The sequence below is a fragment of the Parasteatoda tepidariorum genome, chromosome 1 (genome assembly GCF_982258835.1).
Source record: "Parasteatoda tepidariorum strain Cologne lab strain chromosome 1, Ptep-v5.0, whole genome shotgun sequence".
Taxonomy (NCBI): Eukaryota; Metazoa; Arthropoda; class Arachnida; order Araneae; family Theridiidae; genus Parasteatoda; species Parasteatoda tepidariorum.
The window spans coordinates 131097588-131119241 of record NC_141755.1 but is presented as its reverse complement, the minus strand read 5'-3'; positions in this window follow the sequence as shown (position 1 = coordinate 131119241).

Here is a 21654-nt window from a genome sequence, read left to right as displayed (position 1 = left end):
ATTACTAGATCTTTGCTGGCATCAGAAACCTGGAGTAGGTGAAAATCAAAAGAAACTAGTCATATACGAGAGCTAAGTTGGATTCTGTGTAACAATGATGGGGGCAACATACAGAGAGGCAGATGTTATCCATTACAGTCAACTACAAATTTGCTGAACACATCTGATTTATCTTCCATAACATTTAGAGCACTAATTCTCTTTTTTTTTTTGTCGTGGCACTCTAAACGATTTCGAAATTCAATGTGAAAGAAAACTAAATTAGTTTACTTATCTGCAAGACACTGTAAAATAGTTTATAATAATTTTGAATGAGAAAATATGTACTACAAAAACAGTAAGTTTATTAAGAGATTCCTTACATTAACTGTTATTTTATTATTTTTTTGCTAGTTATTAATTGTTAGCTTGTTTTTTGTTTGTTATGCTTTGCTAATTTGCTTTTATGACTATTGATTGCATAGCTTATTTTAATTGTTGCCTTTTATTTCCTTTTGAAAGTTATTATTTATCTTGCTTTCTTTTGTTAATTAATAATTTTAATAGTCATTCAATTTCTTATTTCAAGATTGGCAGAGACAGGACCATCGCCTACAAAGATGTTCACACTCTTAAAATTTATAAAAAGTATATACTTTAATTTAAACTTTACTCGTGATAAAAAAAATCTTTATAATTTTTACTATAAACATTTCTAAAATTTGGCGACGCACAAATGGAAAATAGAATTCATGGGAAATAGAATACAACAAGATGTTCGCGTTTTCAATACTGTACAGGAAAGTTTCTCATACAGGGTGCGTTCTGAAAGTAATGCGCGTGATTTTATTGTGACGCGACTATCAATCGCAGCGCACTCAGATTGGTCTAAAAATGTGGTGGGGGATTTGCCCTTCCAAACAAGCCTGGTTTCAGGTCGCTCCGAGTAGTAGGAGCAGTAGGACGTGTCTTTGCGCTAAGTCTTTTTTTTCGATCGAGTCACAGCGTGATGGAGTGTTCGCTGGAAAGCGATAAAGTTTTGTGTGCGGTTTGAGAAGAATGCGACGGAAACTCACATTCTTCAAGACGCCTTTAAGGTGAAATGCATTTAGAGATCTCAGTGTGGAAGGCGGTACAAGGAGGGTCGGGAGAAGGTCACCGACGAGCCTCGTTCTGGACGCCCAGCAACAGATGAAAACGTGTGTGTGAAGTTTTGAAGTCAGACCATCGTGGGTCACCATTATTAATGGTTACCCACTTATTGACAGCAGCCAGGGATGATTGACTTCTGTATTCTACTGGAAACGGTGTCTCTACGATCAGTCCACTGCAAGACCAGATTTCTTTAAAGCAAGTCAGAGGCAATTTATATTGTTGGTTGTGATTACCAGTATACAGCATGTACAGCTCATTGTGATTTCATTTACTATCATTATATTGCACACTGAATCCTATAAACCATTTTGTAAAAGCTAGTATATTTTCAGACAATTTTGATTTAGCCCAGGATTTTGAACCTTATATAAGCACTGGATAGAAAGGTTTTTGGCAATTTTAATTTTCAATATTTATATTTTCTAATATTAAACTAAATTTTCAAATTAAGAAATTTCGGTATTAAGGAAGTGTTGTCCGTTCATATAAATCTGAAGCTTTTAAAAGCTAATCTTAAGAGCCTGATTCAAGTTAAGCTTAAAATTGGAAAAATATCATAAGTTAATATTTTCAAATGTCATATCCTATTATCTATGAACAATAAATATCCCGGAAAATATTGTGAACGTCGAAATCGATTCCAAGCACCTATAAACGTTCTTTTTCTAAGATTAAACTTTAGTACAGAGCCGGGTGGCTTTTCAGGGCACGGATTGGTAACCTTTAGCTACAATCCAGGACCTTACTCTACCCTACCTCAGCCCTTCAACTAGAGAGGGAAAAATAATTTAACAGTCAAATATATTTAGCTGTAAGAGCCAGAGTTCTTCAGTGACTTAGGGTCACGGACATGTGGGCTAGTATCACATGTCCAGGACCACCCAGTTCTTTTGACACCCTGGCTCTTACTGCACTGAAAGAACGGAAAAGTTCCGAAACGGCTAAACAAGCGTGAAGCTCGAAGAGGGAGCAGAACGGCCGTGTACCACCCCCGATTCGGATTTCACACTTGTTTAGACCAATACATTGAAATTTTTCCGTTTCATAATACGTTCATCGCTTCACAACAACACTTGTCAAAAAATTTTTTTAGTAAATATCAGACAAAAAGTTTTAATTGTGAACGTTTATAGTCTTAAAATTCCCTAATGCTTGAAAAGTAATTTGTGCACTTGCTGCTTCTTAGATAGTCATTATAAAATACAGGCACTTCGACTATTTACTGACCAATCAAAAATTGTGAAAGTAAAATACTGAGAAAAGCATTGTTGCTGTAAATAGTTCTCTAAATGGATTTTATAACCTTTCACTTCTTATAAACTTCGTTCAATAAACCTAACTTTGAGTTTACGACTACTAATATTTAACTCCGCAATTTAGTACCCAGTCCAGAAGACAAGGGAACTCCTGGATCAATCATTGGATGAAATTTATCTTCGTGGAGGACTTTTTTAAATGGAACTAAACCGCACTTGCGTTAAATCAAGAGAAAAACCGCGAAAATCTTCGATGGGTAGCTTGACGGCAAAGAGGCTCTAAGCCATGACCACTCTACCACTGAGAATATTTAACGTCAGCACAATAATTGGTGCATGCCGGGTATGGAATTCGTAACGACCAGCCATATCTGGGATTCGAACCCTGATCATCTCATTGGTAGACGAGCGCTGCATATCCCCTGAAGAACCACGGTTCTCTTAATGGACTAAAAACCTTTTTTTACAATCAAATGATTGAAAGAAAAACAGAAATCTTGTTATATTTAACTCTCATTAGACCTATGCTCCCATGTGGCTCAAAAACCTGGGCTATGTGAAAAATCGAAATAAATTGGTCATATTCGAGAGATAAATTAGATTCTGTGCACAGTTAGTAACAATCTGATTTATCTTCCATAACAATTAGAGCAGTAAATTTCAACCTTTTTTGGTCGCGGTACACTTTTAACTATTTTGAAATTTGACGACACACAAAGAAAAAAAAAAGTTTAAAATTTGTTTATTATAAACCCTATAATAAATAAACTGAAATAGATTATCATAATTTTGAATGTGAAAAGAAATATGTACTACTAAAACAGTACTTTTATTATTGATTTATCGAATGTTTATTTAGAAATTTCTCTCTACCAGTTTATTTCTAGTTCAGGAAGGATGCTGGTCAATTTAATATTAGGCACATAACTCAAATTGAAATTTGAGCACGCTAGTCGTTCGCAATTTGGTCGAAATTTTAATAGACTATAATTCTAGATTGTTAACAAAAATGGTGAAAATTTTGATTGTAGTCCGAAGACTTGAAATTCTGTTTTATCAAACGCTCTGCTGAAGTTATTCTGAGCACTCTAGCTCGTGTAGAAACTGAGTCAAATGTAAATTAATTCCCTCTTGAATATAGGGCTATAAATTTTGTTTGTTAAGGCGCAAGAAACTATTTAAAATTGTGTTTTAATTGGTCACGGAACGGTCGGTCACTGCTGTAACTAATCATAATTTGCAAGATTCTAGTGTAAACATGAAATTTTTAAAAAGTAGAGCAAACTCGTTATGAGACTGGTTCATAATAATTTCAGTATATGCGTACAAGGTCTTGTAAAGCGATGTAATGAAAGAAAGTAAATTTATGTTTTTTGATGTACGTCAAAAGCGTCACCATTAAATGATTTAATTTCGATTTTAGTCAGAATTTCTGGAGAGAGAAACAGCTTATTCTTAGTTACACGATACGGTTAAAATAAAAGGGACTTCTTCATGTCAGACTAATGTTTCGGGGGGGGGGGGAGTTGATCATTAAGTTCGTGGTTTAAATGGAAGGTGATAACATTTGGTGATATTAACAGTGGTGACATTTAAAAATATGACGCATTTGAGATATATACAAATATGAAATATCTGTTTCAGTACCTTCATGGTATCTACTCAATAAAAACTATCCCTAATTTTTCAGTAAAATTGAAACTGAAAACTTTACTGGTTTAACAACTTGAAATAATTTACTACAATCTTTACTAAAATTTACATTCAAAAATTTCGTTTGCAAGCAATTGTATCCTAGTTATGAAATTTTATGTTTATTTAGTTACAAACTTTATACACTATCTGGCCATTAATGACCGGACACCCCTCATTTCGGATACACGCGGCGTAGGGCTGCCACGCGCCTAAATCACAGCTTTAACCCTTCTAGTAAGGCTATTCACTAGGTGTTGGTACACGGCGGCAGGTATTGCCCGCCATTCCTCCTGTAACATGGCGAGGAGTTGAGTGGTGGTTTTGGGGCATTGTGGTCTGGCCCTGAACCGGCGCTTCAACTCATCCCAGCGATGCTCAATTGGATTGATGTCGGGACTTTGGGATGGCCAGTCAAGCTCTTGCACCTCCATTTCATCAAACCAGTCCGTGATGGCATGTGCTTTATGAATGGCAGCGTTATCGTGTTGAAACACAAACGGGCCATTACCGAACTGTTGCAACAGGTTGGGAAGCGCCAAATTGTCCAGGATGTCTCTATACCCTTCTGCGTTCAGGGTTCCACGCACTAACACCAAGGCTCCAAGGCCAAACCATGAGAAACAGGACCAAACCATAATTCCTCCACCGCCGAACTTCACAATGGGGACAATGCACACCGGTAGGTACCATTTTCCGGGCATTCGCCAGGTCCACACTCGTCCATCAGGTCCACATCTCGTTTACCTATTATTTGTGTGGATACCTGTTCATACCTACAGAAATTACAAAAAGAAAAAAGAAAGTGCTTTGTAGAAATGTATGTATCAGTCAAGGTTAGCATGTGGTCAAAAAGGGGTGCCCCAATAGTGGGTCTCCTACTTTTCACCAAACCCACCTCTAACCTAAGAGATAATGATGTGGCACCGAGAGTCCATTTGTAGGGCTCAATAACATCACCGTTATTGAGCCATTTTTCGAAAATGTCTGAAATCTTCCAGAAATGTGGTAATCTCCTGGTGTATAAAAATTATCTTTATAATATATATATAGAAAATATACGAGCGAAACAATTTATTGGACATCAATTATAGGGCAAAATTGATGATGAAAAAAATGGATTTATAAAAAATCTCATGAAAATCAAGGCCATGCACCAGATTTCGACAAAAGGAAAGAATTTTATAATAAATTGAGGAGTAGGTTCGAAGCAGAATTTTGTGAGGCAGTACCCAAAATATACAGGTAAGCAGTTTAATTTAATAAATATTATTATCTTCATTATAATACCCAGCTTAATATTTTACACTGAATTCGCTTTTAAAATTTTTCAATGGAATTTATACGATTAGTATTATTTAAGCATTCATTTCATTTTAATGTTTTTGATATCTTTGTTTGATATAAGTGTAAAATAATTGAAAATTTAATTAAAAAACTCATTTAAGGCCGGAAACAAGAGTTATAAATCACATATTTAATAAGAAAATTGCTCATTCATTTTATTCAGTCAACAGACATTCAAAACTTTTTAAAGTATTAAACATATTGCTAATTTATTAATAAAATTATTTTTATATTAATTTCAAAACATAAATTTTTATGTAAATTTAAAAGTTTAACTTGTAAATTTATAAATGCCATTTAAAAAACACACAAACAAAACGCATTCATTCATCCACGGATCGAAATTTTGACGTGTGCCGGAGCACGATCTAACTCCAATCCAGAACCCCCCAGACGTATCGACTCACTCGGAAGAGTTTGTGACCCCGACAGATTTAGAGTGCACCTTGCACCAGTTATCTGAGGATCGAAATTGTGATATCGGATCCTTCTCAGGGAGATTTCAAAAATTATCGCCAATATTAAAAATGTGTAATTCTAGTGCGACGGAACTACTACAATTACTTCAGATCAAAAATGAACGCTCCCTAAAACGCACACACATGCGCAAATGACTAATATGTGAATATTGAGTCGCTGTGGCTTAGGTTATAGAGCGTTCACCTTCTCATGAGAACCAGGTTCGAATTCCAGTGCTGACTAGTCGATACGAGTCCTGCACCCGGCTTGCACCAACCACAGTGCTGACGTAAAATATCCTCAGTGGTAGACGGATCATGGGTTAAAGTCCCCTTGCCGTCAGACTAACCGTGGATGGTTTTCGTGGTTTTCCATACATTTATCGCAAATGTGGGTTTGTTCCGTCAAAAAAGAAACTTGAAAGCAGCTTATGAGATATTTTTAAACGAAGCTTGACCTTTCCGATTAAGATTTTATTTAAAAGCATTAAAAACTAATTTCACGGCAAGTTTGCGGTGAGTTAAAATTTTTAATTAAAGTTAATTTTTTCGATTCGAATTTGAATGTTGAAGCGAACTTTTTATGATGTCTGGCTACCACTTAAAATCACAACTCTGGCAGGAAAACAAATTATAATAAAAATTTTAAACTTTCCAAAACAGAATACATAAATGGTAGACAATTTTACGTTATTAATTTATGTATCGAGATAATTAACACTTTTTGTTTGCAATTTATGAAGATAGTTCTAATTATTTTGAGTTCACCAATGGCCGCCTACGATCAGCTCAACAATAGAAACGATCATTACATTTTAGACTGCATATTAGGTACAACAAATGAAATTGTTTTTCAAAGGATTCATGTTTATAGCACACATTGATTGAAAAGTTGTTTAGTAAATATCAGGGCTCGCCAAAGTTAGCCCTACCCGAGAAAAAAAAAACAGTTTTTTTTAAGGAATGTTTTTCAAACTTTCTTTTACTAGATCAAGAGATTTTTCTTCAAAAGTAGAAGAATTGTAAATTATTGTAATTTAAATCAGGAGTTTCCAAACAATTCAAGATCAATTAATTTGTTGATTTAGCTTTACTTATTACACACTTTAGCTAAATCAATTCGGGTTCAGCTCGTTAAATAAAACTAAATGCTATTAACTTATTTTTAATGTTTGTGCCCTTAATTAGAATAAATATATAAGGTCTGCTTTCATGAAGAACACAATGATTGAGGTTTGGTAAATCATTTTCCGTTTACATATAATTATTAGTATTATATTCCTAATAAACGAAATTTCATAACAATTTCTTAATTTTTTGAATATCTAAACAGTTTGTACCGATTTAAATTTGCTTTATTTATTATAAAAGGAATTTAAGAAAAAAAATATGCAATTTAAAAATGTCACCAGATTTTCGTAAGTGAACTGTAAGATATATCAATGAATGAAATAAAGTTTATCAATGAAACTAATTAATATTAATTTTTCACGATTCCATCAGAATTCAATTAGATTTCAGAAATTGTTTTCCCAGTTCTATTGTGAAATGTGAAAATTAAAGTTCTTATATTTTTCCTCATGAAGTACAAAATTTCAAGAAGGAAGTTTTCAGGCTAAAATACATTAAAAGTCAATTTAACTTATAAATTATTAATTTATTCATTTTTAAGGTACTTGTAATAATTATTTATAATCAATTATTTATAGTCATTTATTATATACTCCACCATAACAAAAATTTGATTTTTACAATTATTCCAAATTAAGGATTAAAACTAAAAGTGATTTATTTTCTCACATAGTCATTTTGTAACACTATTTAGTTTTATGGAAAACTCTGAAAATTGTATGTAACTAAATCATTATGCAAATATGAAACAGCAAATAAGTTATATTCATTTATATATTAAGCTTAACATGAGAAAGTTTCCAGTCAAAATGTGCTATTACTTTGAAATAAAATTTTCAAAACTGTTATTAGGAATTAACTTATTTTGCTAAACAATCAGTTTCGAAAAAAATTTAAGTAAATTTACAGTAAGCGAAAGCTGAATAGAATTAAAAGCAATTACAGCTGTGACGGGGAGAAAATTTGAATTGAGTAATTAGGATCTTTTAATTGAATAATTTGAAATTTATGAAACAATTTGTTTTTCGTTAAAAAATAAAAATCTAGCAATTCAAAAATTCTCCCCAAAAATGGTTATATTGCAATAAAATAAGTGACAAATTCTTCGATAATAATAAACATTTAGGTTTCATGTTACAAGAAAAATCACGCAAAATTCTGCAAATCTGAATTTTAGAATTGATGAGCATTTTTGACTAACAAATTAGAATTTCGAAAAATCACGATGTTAAGATCCGAAAAAAATCTGACCTTTTCGGCATGCCAAATGTTTTTTTTTTATCAAGTTTAACAGTTAATATATCTTAAACTAATTATTACATGTTATTTTTTTATTCCATTGTTCTAGAGAGCTTGTACTATAATTTTAGGCAATTAATTTTTATTTTTCCAAACTAATCAAAATTCTCAGGCAACCAACTGTTAATAGGATTCCCTTGATTTTCCCTGGTTAATTGAGTAATAAAGAAAAAAAATTTCAAGCTTTCTTTAAATTATGTTTGCATTAAATACTCTAGTTAATTATTTTGATTTTAGTTTTATCTATCAAATATCAATGTTCCAAATGCATTTAGAAAAAATTTTTTTTTAACTGAAGTTGAACGTTTAAGATCTTCGACAATTAGTTTTTCATTTAATGCTGTACGTTATCCCATTTTACTACTACGTTAATATGGATTTTTTTCTCAAGCAGTCATTTTTAACAAATTCTATTTAAAATTATACTTTATTTAACTTTAGCATGCTTTAACTTTAAACAAAAAGTTTATATAATTGCTTAAGTAACTTTACGAATGATTTTGTATAATACTATCTGACTAGCAGACATGTAAAATGAATTCTTAAAATAAATGTTTATAAACTCTTTTAAATACCCTGATTTTACTGTACTTAAAAAGTCAATGACATAAGCATAAAATAATTATTGCTGATTCGCATCATTTTATAATCAAATTAAACTTTCAAATTCTATACATAAATTAAGTTTTTATTATAAAAAGGTTTTGAAAAATCATATCTTTCTACGAAATAAAACTCAAATTTTTACCCATAACACAATTCATCATTTCAACATATAAATGTGTTATTATACAATGTGCTAAATAAAATTTAGTTTAGAAAAATAATGTATTAAAGTAGGCTGAAATATACTATATATCAAATAGTTAATGAAGTTCGATTTCTTTCCTTGAAGAAAAAGTTTTGTATTTTTTGAAACCCAAAAATTCAAACAATAAAAATTCTGTGCATTTTCGCACTGAATATCAATATATTTCTTTTTGAAGTATAATTAAATCTGGCTGAAATATTTTATATGTTAACCAAGTAAGATAAAACTTCTAATATTTTAGCACTCACGAGGGCTTCAGCATTTTTTACATGGTAAAAGATAGCCTTTATTACTCATGATTAAAATGTTCCAAATTATTTAAACACTGCACACAAAATAAACAAATGACTGCATAGTTTAAATACGTTAAAAATAAATACAAATAGAGAAGTCTATAAAAAATCTCTTGAACAATAACGCATTATGTATGTTTGAATATAAAAGTATTGCCTATAAACTGGTGCAAATCATGTCATTATTAAAAAACTACAGTGCTTCTAATATTTTGGTCAAATTATTAAATATTATTAATATAATACCTGATGTAATAAACATTTTACATAATATATCGTCTAATTCATCCAATCGTCAAATTTATATAAAGCTGTATAGACTATCACCAGATAATAAAGATTTTAAATAGAATCTTAGAGTACGTCTAATAATTTGACCAGAGTCTGTAGTTGAGAAATAAAATAAAAAAGCCTGAAAATTTCTTAATTACATTCACTTGGGTGATCAGAATTTCATTGTCATAAGAAATGATTTTTAAGATTGAAAGATTGTCCAAAAGCACATTCTTGAAAAACTCTGTTCAACATCGACGCTTTGTAATTGGAAGAATATATGAAATAAAGTCAACAGTTTACACACATTTCTGAAAAATCATTTATAATCAAAATGTACTTAAAACGAAAAATATTATTCAGAATTCAATTTTTTTTTAAATTCTGAAATACGCGACAAAGCGACGAAAACCGGTTTATACTTGCTTACGTTCGTGTATATCAACATTGCAATCCAATGCGTTAAAAATAAATATAAATAGTAAGTATATAAAAAATCTCCTGAATGAAAACCCATAATTCTAAATTTAAAAGTATTGTACATGAACTCGAGCAAAACATGTCGTTATTAAACTACAGAGCGTCTAATTTGTCTAACTTTTATATACCGAGTAGCAAGAACATCAGAGTAACAAAAAATAGTTACGAGATTCAGAAATTGAAATGGTTTATGTTCTCCTAACTATAATACAATTTAACTCATTAGGTAAAAACACGAATAAATACCCTGACCTGTTTGAAGTTTCGAACTGTTTCATTTGTTTTGCCGTTCTTCATTTCTTCGCAAATGTTCACTACACTTCCCTCTTCAAACTTTCGATAATGAGTAGAGGGAGAAGGTTTTATAGTACGACACGCGAGAACGCTTCCGATTGCCGGTTTCTTTTGTTTACTTCCAAATCCACGGAGATGCTAAATTAAAGCGTCCCCCAGTGGACTGATCGTTAAGACACGGTTCGTCTTTCTATCCAGAACCCCTGCACATACTCGTGACTAAGTAGAAAAAATAAATTTATGTGGTATTTATGGTAGCAAGGCCTTTTATTATAAATTTTGAAGCTAGGGTTGATCATAATGTTAGATTCTTTTCACACTTTCCTTAGTGTTGTTTCCATTTTTCAATCTGGTAAGCACTTCAAAGTAGTGAGCACACAAGTCTCGTATAAATCACGGAGTGCCTCTCTGACCGAGTGGTATCATCCGTTAAACACAGTGTGACGCGTGTAGGTGGCGGGTTCGAATCCCGTCTTAACCCTGGATGTATTCTTTGTGATGTCCTTCTCTAAATTGTTCGATCTGTCTTTCCACTTCATAAAGGTTTATAAGTCTAAATTGAACAAACAAGCCTACAATGTATGTCACTTCAATAAAGCAATAAATGAAGGATAAAAAATTGAGTAACATTTTTGATACGGTTTCGTCTCGGAGGCCAAGAAATCAGTGCCTCGTAGTGTTACTAGGTTTGTTACTCGTGTTTCATTAGAGCTACACGAATGAATCATTGGCGATGGTCTGGGATTCGTCTTTAATGATGTTCCGTAAACAATGTTGGCGTATGTTACACTCTGCACTGACACAATATATATCAGAGAGCAGATGGTAGTCGATCACTTTAGCACTACTCTATCCTACTGTACAACTGTGGAGGGAATTTTTCGGCTCTGAAACTGCAGGTTCACGAACTTGGGTGATCCATTAAGACACAATCTTAATCAGTCATCTAGTCTTCAGCTCGGGGAATCCAACCAAGACTTTATGTTTTATTGCTTCGTTTAACAGCATTTTTATGGGCTTACGACTACTCATGCTCAACTCATTTTGAGCCCAATTCAGAAGACAAGGGAACTCCTAGTTCGAGTATAGGAAGAAATTAGCCTTCGTGGAAAACTTTTTGATGAAGCTAACCAGCATTTGAGTTACATGGAGCGCAAGACCACGAGAACCTCCCAGCCTGGCGGGACTTTAACCCATGATCCGTCTACCACTGAGGATATTTCACGTTAGGACTGTGGTCGGTGCAAGTCGGATGCGGAATCCGTATCGATTGGAATTCGATCCCGGTTCGCCACATTGGAAGGCGAACGCTCTATCCTCTGAGCCATCGCGGCTCACCCAAGACTTTATAAAGAAAGACTTGAACAACCACACCTACTGTTTGGCAGTGTGACGCGTTCCAAAGGGTACCAAAATACTTCAGCGCTTACCAGTGAATAATATACAAAAGTATAAATAAAGTTATATCTTAAAATTAAGATTCAAAGAAACTACGAACTTGGTAAGTAAAAATTTTATTTACGTCGCACTAGAGCTGAAAAATTGGTGACAGACGGGGGAATCTAACCCCGAGGATGATCTGAAGACATAATTTTGATCCTTATCAGAGGTCATGTTGTAAGACAAAATATTGACATCGAATTTCCTCATTTTAACCTCTTTCAACACATTATTATATACTTACATGCATAGTAGCCTGTAGGGCGGCATTGTGGGCCCAAAATTAGGCTTATAATTATTTCCTCTGGTAGGGTACACTAGTACACGGTAATATAACTGATCCAGTTTGAATATTATGGTTCAATATTAGTGGGCAATATAGGGCCATATTGTAATGCAGAATATAGACTTCGAATTTTCTCATATTAAAGCTAATAAAGACACTATTATATAATACATAACCCATATGGCTGTGAATTTTAATTTGTATATAATTTTACTCATTTATATTCATTTTGAATCACGTATTTTTACAGCTTACAGTATACCCGCAATCCGGTATGCACACACTCAAATTCTTTATTTTATTGTATGTATAGATTATTTGTTGTCTTAACCGATGGCTTTCCGTTATTAGATTAAGCAAAGCACATTTTTAGTAGTTCATCTTATTGAAATAAAGAGTAACTATAATCCGCATTATGTGGAATAATGATGTTGCTTTTGGCAACTTATGATGTTTTATAACCGTCGTTGAACAGGAGGCCGAATTTTTTGGTTTTACGACAGCTAATGTTCAACTCCGTAGCCTTGTCATTCTGAACCTAATCAATCCAGAAGACAAGGGAACTCTTGGATTTGTACCCCCAGATGTATTGATTTGTTATGGGAACATGGAGGACTTTGCGACTTGACATATTTAACGTGCACCAGTCACCATTAACCACACTTCGGTCGGCCTGGAATCGAACCCACGAAATCTTGGACATGGGCTCAGTGCCCTACCAACCAGGCTATCTCGGCCCCCACTTTCCACAGTCAAGCTACTTTCTCCTCTTTTTATCTATCTACATAATAATTGTATCATAAAAACTTGCAGTATTGGTGCAGCTGTAATCAGCACCAGACTTTACTTTAAACTGCGTTGTAGCTATATAAGAGTATATTAGGTACCTAGTAAAACTACACCATTACCATAATGCGTATTACCAAAACCAAGAATCATTGATGTCAATTATAGGATGGTTATTTTTAAAAGTATCCAATACGAGCATTTTTGTTTTCTTACTTTTGCTTTATCAGTTCATAGCGTAATTTTTAGTTCAATTAGTGTCTATTATCAAATTTAATAAAGCTAAAAATGCAAAAATATCTTCTTGGAGTTAAGAAATAATAACCTAAGATAGAACATCCCGTTCATAAAAAATAGCCTTCCTTAGTGTCGAAAAATACACTTGAGGTTGATCTATTGAATAACTTGATGTGTAAGTTAAGTTGATTTAAAAAATATCTCTTCAGGCATAAAAATCTATACTTGAGGTTGATAACCTTAGGTAGAACATGAATCACCTAAATTTAGTAAAAAATTACCTTTACAACTTTCAAAAAAATACACTTGATGTAGATCCAGAATAACCTGAAGTGTTAAATGAAACAATTTAGATTGTTGAATAAATACTTCCACTGGTGTAAAAAAATATACTTTAGGTTAATAAGTAATAACCTAAGGTTGATATACCTCATTTATATCTCAAAAATACCTCAATTTTTCAGCAAGGGATTGGCCTTACAATAAATTTTATAAACTGTGAAAAGTAAGAGTCTTTTCATGTAAACTAAGTTTTAAAATTTTTTTTTAAATCTATGACTTAGATCCAGCGTTTTAAAATAAGCTATTGATGATTCTATTTTTTCAAATATTTTAAAGATAACATCAGTAACGTTAGCTTTATATTTAATAAAAAAATAAGTTGTTTATTGCTGTTCTATTTAATTATATTTTATTTGCTACGCTAACTATGCTATGCATGATCAACGTGGTTGCATAAAGTTTATCTGAAACCACGTGCTTATTTTGTTTATGGAGTTATGCTTTTAAAACGTGCAACTATAAAACCAAATCATTTAAAATCAGCGGTAATTTAAATTAAAAAAAATAAGTTTCATTTAAGGGGAAAATGTAACTAATTCGTTACGGAATGAGCGTAAAAAACATCAATAACAGTATTGACGTCAAGAATAATTAATTTTGTTAAATTACTGATTGAAATTTAAAAAAAATAATCTAAAAGGCAGAATTAAAGGTTCGTTTAAGAAAGCTGCGTAAAAAATCGGCATTTATTATTAGAGTCACTGAATGCAATAAGTACTCATTGAAATAAAACAAGCAATATTAAAAAAAATAGTGCGTGGAGTCTCTCCGCACGGAAGAAGTTAAACTTCGCAACCTGCGACGTTAATTGTTGAAGAATCAGCAGTCGTAGAAGGATCACTAGTTCTATTCAACAACTCTTTTTCCTGCACCGCTCGCTTCCGTGCTCTGTAATCACGGTAATATTGTGCATTTTTCCCTCTTGAACCAGTGCTTGTGGTTGCCTCATCGTCTCACCCTGGAAAATGTATTTGTATTAATAATGTATGTGAATGCGTCATAATGTAATTTCAAAAGAGAAACAATCAATTGATATTCACAAGAGACGTTCCTTGACATAACCTTAAATCCGTCGCATTGTCCGTGGGATTGTTTTCACTCATTTTTTACAATTATTATCCATTAAATTTGAAAATAAAAAATACTATCCTATTAAATTATATGTGTATCAAATCAAACTAAAAAAATATTTAAAGAAAAACAATACTTTTATGCTAGTGAGAACCAAAACACCTCTAAATATAATGCTAATCATAAAATACCAATTTTATAAACCTGTTGAATCCGGTTACTATACCGGATTCAACAGGTTTAGGAAGGTCTTTTCAAGACAAAATCATTATAATAATTAAAATTATTTTTTAATTTCAAATCTAAAATTTTTTGATCGCGTTATGGAAACTGAAGGAAATTATAGACTTTTATTTCTATCGGCACATATATCCACATTTTAAAAAGTCCTAATTGAAAAAATAAACAGAAATTTTTTCTCTATATACATCGATTAACAAATAACAAAGTTGCTTTACTCCAATATGGACAGGTCCCTAGAAAATATAGCTATATTTTGAAAAGAATTCGTTCTTGAATATTTGGCCTATATATTCATGACGCCATGTAATCATATCGCTGGTTCAAAACTAAAACGACACTTCTGCACTCACTTCTCATTCAAATAACATGAGAAGATAATGCAGAAGTGTCGCTTTAGTTTTGAACCAACGATATGTGGCAAAATTATGACAAAGAGTAATAGTTTTTTTTTTTTTTTTTTTTTTTTTTTTTTATGAAAGAAAAATGAGAAAAAAATCAAAGCATATTTGCTAATTAAAAAAAAATACTTTTTAATGGTTTGTCATGGCAATGAATTTTAATTGCTACGGATTTCTAAGCTGATGTTCATAGCTTTTTTATTAAATTAAATATGATTTTTTTTATATAAAATAAAGATTGCATTTCATTTTTTAATGAAAACAAAGTTGTTAAAAACCCTAAAAATTCGAAGTTCCAATTCAAAAAATTTAAAGGTGTTAATAATTTAAAAAATATAAAATCAGAACAAAATCCATGCACACAATAAACAGTAAAATTATGAATTAAAGTACTATACAAATCAAATTTATATACGAACATAAAAAAAAGCAATTTTTATTTTACCATTCTTATAAAAGAATTCTTATCTTATCTTATCTTATCCTCTACGTGCCTTGGGCACTTAAGGCCTCCAGCATATCCCTCCAACGCCCCCTGTCTTTAGCAATAGATCTTGCTTCCTCCCAGCCAGATATTCCACATTCTTTTAATTCGCCCAAAAACATGCGCTGGATGGTAAGTCTGGGTCTTCCTCTTGTTCTCTTACCATCAGGGGCCCATGTAAGCGCAACAGATGAAATTTTTTCTTTGGGCATTCTAAGGATATGTCCGAGCCAGCTCCATCTTCGTTTTTTAATTTCATCTTCGATTGTTTTTATTTTAGCCTTCTTTAATAGATTTTGATTTGATACTTTGTAAGGCCAGAAAATTTTAAAAATAAATCTTAAACATTTGTTTTGAAAGGTTTCTAATTTTTGTATTTCGATCTTAGTCTGTTTCCAGGTTTCTGCGCCATACAATAGTACTGCTCTAACAATAGCTTTGTAAACAACTATTTTTGTCTTTATTTCAATATTTGACTCTCTCCAAAATTTATGTAATCCCTTAAAACATGTTCTTGCTTTGATTATTCTCTGTCTAATATCTTCACTACTTCCACCTTTTTTATCTACAATAGAACCTAAACAGCTAAATGACTCTATGTCATCTATTTCGTGATTTTCGATTTTAATTTTGTCATTTTTCTTTTGATTTATTCTCATAACTTTAGTTTTCTTCTTGTTCATGAATAAACCTACACTATTTGAATATTTGTTGAATTTGTCTGTTTTAAGATGAACGTCTGTACATTTGGATGAAATAAGTACGATGTCATCAGCAAAATCAAGGTCTTCTAAAGTAGTTGTGAAATTCCACCTTATTCCTCTTTTTTCATCTTTCAAGCTGTTTCGCATAATCCAGTCTATCACCAGTATAAATAAAAATCCCGATAAAACACATCCCTGTCTCACGCCAGTTTTTACTAAAAAGAATTCAGTTAATTCTCCATTTACTTCTATACATGCTTTGCTGTTATCATACATATCTTTGATTATGTTAATATATTTCTCTGGTATATTATAAAGTGATAAAATTTCCCATAATTTCTCTCTCTTAACTGAATCAAAGGCTTTACTGAAATCAATAAAGTTTAAATATAAAGAGGTATAAATCTAACAAGGTATAAATCTAGAATTCTAACAGTATATAAATATAAAATTTAAATGTATTAAATGAGTTAATGCAAACATTTACTTACCTCCTTATAAATAAATTTACATTTGGTTTTCTTGTTTTCCAAAGAAATTTTTTATTAGGAATGGGAGTTATTGATATCACGATTTATGTTTGAAAAAATGAAGTTGCAAATAATTTAAAAAACTCTTAATTGAAGTTAAATTTTAATTTCAAAAATTGAACAAAACAAAAGGTAACAGAAAATTTATATCTCAATTAAAAATGGTTAATTTAAATGACGCAATTAAATGAGTTAAAAACTGGAATTTAACTGCAACGTTTTACGTTTGTCTCAGAAAAAATCTCTTGACAAAATGACCTAAGTAAATGTTAACAAGAGTCATCCCCTTGGATTCCTTAAAAGCTTACATCTGTTTTCCTAGAACATCGAGATAATTTCTAGTTTAAGACAACTTAAGGGACATATAGATGGTACTGTAAATATATGACATTTTATAAAAGCACAAAAGAGCCCAGGGTCATAAAAATGATTAAGGCAATTTAAAGAAGGAAAAGGTCATTTTCCCATGGTGTAAAAGGAGATGGCTATTTTTTGAGGAGTCAGATAACTGTGGGTCAACTCTGTGGGGGGTATGAAGGTTTTAACACCTTCATACCACCCACAGTCAAAAGATGCTTTCAAATATATCTATTAGTCTCAGTGTAGAATGCATTTTTCAGGATGCAAAACAGTGGTGCTTATTTTAGTTTTCTAAACACTTGTTATGTTTTTTTATGATGTGCTCCTCTTCTCTTTTCGTGATTTTCTTTTAAATTTTTTTAATAAATTGAAACTTGTAATATGTAGAAAAAAATTGAAACAAAACCGAAGCATTTTTCTTGGGGGGCGATTTCTATTTCAATTTGAAAAATAGCTATCAAATTGGGAAAAAAAGTAATTTCTTTTTCTGAAATTCTCAATTCTGTTTTACTTTATTATTGCGAATGTCAAATTTTCGGAAGGGGAGGCTAAAGTTTTCAATTTTGGAAAATAGCTTTAAAGTCGAAAATAAGAGTTAAATATAAATTTCACTCGACTTTATTCTTGCGAATGTCTGAAATTCAGAAGGGGTGAAGTATATTCTTCACCTCCTCACTTTAAGAAGAAAATAAAATTTTCTTTTTGAAAAATAGCTTCAAAGTTTTTTTTTTTTTAAAAAAAACAATTTTACTGGACTTTATTATTTCAAATGTCTAAATTTCTGAAGATACAAAAAGTTTTTAGCCCCCCTTACCTTATATCAGAAGAAATTAAAGTTTTCTATACCCTTACTATAATTTAAGAGGAAAATGAAGTTTTTTATTTTAAAAATATCGTCGAAATTGTGAAAATTTTCAACTTTACTTGATTTTATTCTATTAATGTCCAAATTTCAGAAAATGAGAAGCAAATTTTTCGCCCCCTTACTTTTATTTCAGAAGAAAATAAAGCTTTCTATTTGGAAAATAGATTCAAAAATAACATTTTTTTTTAGTTACCAATTTTTATTATTTTTTAACACTTTGAAATTTCAGAAGGGGCGAAAAACTATGTTCGCCCCCTCATTACTATTTCGGTAGAAAATAGAGTAAAAGTTGGAAATAAAATACTTTTTCTACCTTTACTTTACTTTTTCAAAAGTCAAAAAACATATTAATCGCCCATAACAGAATAACTTGATGTATATCTTCAAAGCTGAAAAAGAATAGCCTTTTTTTTCCTCTAAAATTACCTATTTTACTAGACTTCGTCTTGGCGAATAACTAAATATCAGAAGAGGCAAGACACATAAATGTTAGAGGAATATAAAGTTTTCTATTTCAAAAATAGCTTCAAAATTGAAAAAAATCCTTTATTTTAAATTACTGATTTTACTTGACTTTATTTTTGTGAGTGTCTAAATTTCAGGAGGGGTGAAACGCATCGTTTGCCCCATCATCTAAATTTTAGAGGGGCCCTCTGCCACCGGGTCTGACGCAATCAACTACATGCAGCTGTGGCCTTTCCCCTTCTCTGCAAAGCGTGTTTGTTCTTTTAAGAAAGGGAAATAATTTGTGAAAAGGTGTTCTACCGTTTTTTACCCTTCCCTTTATGTTATAGTAGGTACGCTATTACAAAAAAGAAAATTTTCATCAACACTATCTTAACGCAATTTCTTTCCTACATATATATAATAAGAGTGCTGTATTTTGAAGAAAAAAAAACATGATGTGGTCTCTTCATATGAGGCCCCCTTGACCGTCGGGGCCCCGGGGCGGTGCCCCGGCTGCCCCGGCGTAGTTACGGCCCTGATATATATATATATGGCCCCATATCTCTTCGTATTATATAAACTTATAATATTCAATTTAGGTCTGGTATTATATTATAACATACTATATTACCATACCTAAGGAAATAATTATAAATAAATTAGGGAGCCAAGGAAATAATTATAGGAAAAAGGGTGTGTGGCACTCAGGGCTGGATTAACCCCTAAGCACGTGCATGGGGCACCACAAAGCACCAATTAAAAAAGTTTTTTTTTCTAAAAACTTTTTTTTTCACAATTTCATTCGATTATAAGTTCTTACAAGAGTTTCATTTGCTTAGGATAGTAAACTGATGACAAATTAAATGTTTCTTAACACACACATAAACAGGGACCGATCAAGACAAATTCTGGCCCAAGGCCCACAAAATTTTCAGGGCCCCTACCAAAATATTTTGAAATCAAATTTCTGGAGGTCCTAATAATAAAAAGAATCTATAGAACTGCATGATTCAAGAGAAACATTCTAAAAATTTTTGAAAGTAGACAATTGAAGATTATTTTTCTAAAATAAAGTTTACTCATCTAAATATTAAATCAAAATATAAAACAACAAAACAATGTTGTATGAAAATAAAAATAGTTTGGTGACCACCAACAATTGAAATCAATGATTTTTGCTTAAGTCATTGATTAGCTGAATTATTTTAAAGGTCTTCCATCTACAGCTTTGCATATTTGTTAAGTTCTTGTTGGCACTAATCATTTATAAGAGACATTGCGAATATGCATTCCAGTTGCATTTGCTTAAGCCATTGGAGTAAAGATTGCACCAATTAAAATTCAGCTGTACTTTCGAAATTGATTAGTGCAATGTTTATCACAATATAAAGAAAATTTGAAATAAAAAATGCATTTTTTGAGATAAACTGTCTCTTTCAGTATTTTTTTAATGAAATATTTTATTTTATTTTATAACCGTCGTTGAACAGCCGACCCAATTTCATGGGTTTACGACTACTTACGTTCAACTCCGTAGCCTTGTAATTTTGAACCAATCCAGAAGACAAGGAAACTTCTGGATCAGTACCCCCAGAGGTATTGATTTGTTGTGGGAACATGGAGGACTTTGAGACTCGACAGATTTAACGTGCATCAGTCACCATTTACTACACGGGGAGTCTTCGGCCGGCGAGGATCGAACCCACGACCTCTTGGATATGGGCCCAGCGCTAGATTTTGTACTAATTTTTGAGGCCCACAGAAAATGTGGTCCCTAGGCCCGTGCCTATTGGGCCTAGGCGATAATCAGGCCCTGCACATAAAAAAAAATTCAACATTTCAACTTATAACTTGTGGTTTTGTTTTTAGTTCCTTTTGTATTTATGAATGAAATAGGTTGATTTTTTCCTTCCAAAAAAATTGGTGGTAAGGGAAGGGAATACAAAATTGATTTTATCTTTTTCCTCACTGAAACATGTTGGGTGCCCTTCTTATTACATGATTAGGAGCGTGCACTTGCAAATTCAACATTTAAAACTTTAACAAATCAAGAAGAGTGCGCTCTCAGAATAACTTTTGCTTCAATCGAACGAACTTTAATAGTTCGACGAGGATATTTTAAGTTACGAAATCAGACACAAAAAAAGCACTTTCTCAGAATAAACATTTTTTTTCTTTTCCGACGGATTTGGTTTTTTGACCCTTCATATGTGGGACAGCCGCAATGTGGTCATAATAATTTATACAGGAGAGCGATTAAAAATTTTGACCCCTTCAAGATAATTTCACATTTAACGTAAGTATTTATCTCTGGAAATTGCAAAGTGAATTAAAAAGTTTCAGCACACATAATTATAACATTCATTTATCCGGATATAATTCCATGTAAATTTATCTAGTGAAGGGAATTTGAGTTGCAAAAGTATTACATAATCCGAGTGAGTCACTTTTCTCACTTAATGTTACTATCTTAAAAAATAGTAACTTTTATTCACTGTTTTTAAGGCTTAGTCACTTATCTCACTTTTTTTAAATTTTAATTGCACAATCCCCCCCCCCCATTTCAATCGAAAGAAAGATTTTACATTTCCCTAAACCAGTGTTTCCCAAAGTGTGATACGCGTACCCCCAGGGGTACGGGAACAGTTTAGCGGGGGTCCCGCATTCTTATGCGAAATATCTTGCAACAAACGAAAATTTCAAAAAAATTTTACTTTAAAATAAAGCTAGCCATGAAAATTTACGATGACGTATTTTTCTGTTGGCTATTTTTTTCAGAATTTACAGTAAATAAATTAGTGGTCTCAACAGCCAGTTGTGATTTTTAACTTTTGTGCAATTTTTTTATAGTGAAAAATTTATTCATTTTTTAATTAGTGATACACAGCGTTACGAAAAATTTAGAAAGGGTACACAAAAGTCTGGGAAACACTGCCCTAAACCCATGACATTACAGTCCTCTTGCTCTAGTAAAGGACTCACCCAAATGGGTG